We start from the raw sequence: 3,508 nt of genomic DNA, 5'->3' as shown, positions 1-3,508 counted from the left end.
ACCGGTTACTTCTGCCCCAGCGGACATCTATCGGTCCACTCCCTGGGCCTTAGCCTTTAACTCGAGGCGGGTCTGGTGAGGAGTTGGGAACGAAGACCCACCACTAACCCCCTCTTACAGCCCGTCCTGTTGCAGCATTCCAGCTGTTTCTTCATCACAACATCCCCTAAAAGACCCAGAACCAAGAATTATCCCTGTATATGTCCTATTGCCATTAGGGCAACTTCCCGGGAACATGGAGAGCCCTTCCAAAACACGGGGCCACAGCCTCCCCTGACGGGGGAGGGGCGAGGGACCATGGTGTGTTGGATGGATTGGTACAGATTGTTAAATTTTCAGGAAGTTTGCCAGTCAGCTGTTAAACACAACCATGACTAAAAGTTAAATTATATAAACTTGCAATTATAAATTAGGTTTAAAAACAAACCTCATCACTTCCTAACTGACTACTAGCCTCCCAACCACCAACCCTGCAGAGCAGCCCACAGCTCCCAGAAGAGAACACAGGGACATGGAAGGAGGGTGGAAAGGCTAAACGGCCCGCTACTTTCCATCTCCCCACTCGGGGCATTGCAACAGGAGCTTGGAATAAAACCTGGTGAGAGTATTTACACCACAGAAATGGACAAACACTACCACTCGGGGCTGAGGGAGGAGAAGGGAAGCCCTTGCCCAACACTGACCAGCACACTGCTGCCTGGAGGGGGTGTGGAGAAAGGCTGTCTTCCTGCCAGAGAGGGGCCGAGGGACAGGCAGGCAGGAGAAGAATCAGAGGGCACTTCCGCCGTGATTGTATTTCATGTGATCCTTGACCAAGTATCACAGGGCATGGGGGTGAGAGACTGAGTGTGGCTCAGCAGGGACAGCGCACCAAGTCGTAAGCCCCATCTACTTTGGAGTGGCGTCCGAGGAGCCCTGTTTCACACTCTGGTCCTTGAGATCCTCCTTATCTCTCAGTAAAATCAACTTCTTCCTTCTGGCAAGGAAGAAAGGCGAGTCCAGTCAGGCGGGCTTCCTTGTCTCTCCTGACACCTGGAATATCTCCCCGGAGCCAAATGGCTCTGCGTTGAGTTTTGAAGAGGAGAGGACAGGGCTATGAAGTAAAAAAAAAAAAAAAAAAAAAAGAAGGCAGTGGGGGAGAACTTTGCCATGTTCTGAGGGAAGTAACTGCCCAAGTAAACAATTTTGTGGAAGGGAAGAGAAGGCTGAGACCAGTCCATCAGTGAAGAGCACTTTTCACCCATTATCTTCTCCCCATAAAGGATCCACTCTTCCCAGAGCCCCCTGGGGCTGTGGGACAGGAAGACTGCCCAGAGGCCCACAGCTCTCCAGGGGCCCCTCTTCAATGGAGATTCCTGGGGCTGAAATCCACTATGTGAATGAGGAAGACATGGCTGTTTATGCTCTGTAAATGAAAGGGAGAGTGTGCATGTGGGGGGATTGTGTGTGAGAGAGAGGAAGTTCAAGCTTACAAAGGCCTTGTGTGTCTGAGTGTTTAAAGAGGGCCTATAATTAAAGAGAAACTCAGACAACCAAGGGCAATCATAAGCCACTTATATAGGGCAAGCAATTGTTTTCCTATACCCAGGAGTTTTAATGGTGGGTTACCAGGTTTCCAAAGACATTTTACGTTCACTCTGATCAGTGGGGTTTGGCAAGGGCTGCAGCATGTCAATCAAGTTTCCCCTTCCCCGGTGACAGCCCAACTGTCTCACCCTGGCGCACAGAAACCCTACATGTGGACTTTCTCAAACACACTAGCATGCATTGAGCACTTACTCTGTGCAAAGCACCGCACCAAGAGTTTCCTGCGCTTGTTTCCTGCGCTTGTTTCATTAGCTTGTTTAACACTTATCTCTCCCCTCTTGGGAAGCTGCCCTTCTAGTCAGTTGCTGCGCCAGGGGCTCCTAACCAGACAGACGTTGAGGATCTAGTATCTGCTGAAGTAGAGCGCGCAGAGCCCCCCATTTGCATCACTGATCTAATTCTCTGACTTCATTTTCTCACCTGTCGAAAGAGGAGGGATTGTCCTGCCAGAGGTCTTCAGGCACAGACTGTGTTAGAAATCTCTGGTCTAGAAAAACTCTAAGCTCGCTTCCAGATCAAATACTGCATGACTGTGTGCGGCCTGTGGAAGGCCGTATAGCTTGATGATGAAGAGCCCAGGCTTGGAGGACCCAGATGTGCATGCTGGTTCCACCGACCTCAGCTGTGCAGACGTGGCAAGTTACTCCCCAAAGCCTCAGCTTCTCCACTACTAAAATCAGCAGAGTGATACTACCCATCTCTATAGTTATCATAAGGACTAAGTGAGTTAATATCTAAACAGTGCCCAGAAGTGCTTAATACATAAAATGTTATCTAGTGGTGCTGTTACTGTTCTCATTTTCTTTTTCTTATTCTTATTCTTATTCTTGTTAACACCAAGCCTTACTTGGCCCTCCAGGATGACTGCCATCATCACCTTCTGGAGTTTTCTGGTATTTCTAACAGGGAAGGGAGGAGAGCTCATGGGAACGCCCTCTCCCAGCTTTGCTCATAGGTTTCCAATGTTACTTTGGCAGCCCTACGCCCATATTTGGACTCTATTATTGGCATCCTCTTGTCTTTCTCTGTCTTCCATGATCTTTGAAAAATAAAAAGCAACTCCTTCTCCCAAGAAAAGGAGTAGGGGCCTAGCCCATGCTGAGAAATCTGAACACCTCAGCTGGGTCTTTGATGCCCCTCGACAACTAGGCTGACCTCCTCCTGCCCTTCAGGTCTTTGCCCCAGTGCCACCTCCTCAGAAAGTCCCTCCCAGGCCCCTCAAATGAAGAAGCCCCAAATCACAATCAGGATGCCACGTTTACTTTTTCTATAGCACTTACTTCTGGTTAACCCTATTTTGTTCACTTGAACCTTGACATTGGATTGGCCGGCTTCCCCTTCTCCCCCAGCGAGAAGGAGAATGGGACCTTCAGTGTGCCGTTCACTCTTGTGGTCCCCTGGGCCTGGCACAGTGCTCTGCATTAATACTGACTGAGTGGGCTCCACTTCTAATCTTGGCTCAGTCACCCACCATCTCCTAGGAAAGTTCGGAATGCCTAACACACTGCTCCCATAATTATGAACTTCTATACCTCGGTGACAGAAACCTTAGCCCGGTACCCTGGTCACCTAGCGCAGTTCTCTCATTTCATAGTTGAGGCAGCTGAGGTACAGGGAGATCCAGTTACTTGTCTACAGAAACCCAGCCAGCTGCTTTGCTCATCTTATAAACTCCTGTCCCTTTACCCTTTGCATGAAAACCTGGCTCTAGCCAAATTAATTAGCTTGCTGCTTCTGCTCAGAAGCTGTTATTTCAGCATGCACAGCTTTGTGTAAGCCCTGTCTCCCAGAGAGAGCCCTCTCGACCTCATCTCTGCCTGTGTATGTAACTCCCTCCTCCTGTCGGAAGCAACTTAATTGAACTCACACAGATCCGACTGCTCCATTTCTCTGTTCCTTCAGCCTGTGTGCAATCCATTTC

Source organism: Phyllostomus discolor, chromosome 13, assembly GCF_004126475.2.
Source record: "Phyllostomus discolor isolate MPI-MPIP mPhyDis1 chromosome 13, mPhyDis1.pri.v3, whole genome shotgun sequence".
Taxonomy (NCBI): domain Eukaryota; kingdom Metazoa; phylum Chordata; class Mammalia; order Chiroptera; family Phyllostomidae; genus Phyllostomus; species Phyllostomus discolor.
Note: the sequence above shows the minus strand (reverse complement) of the source record.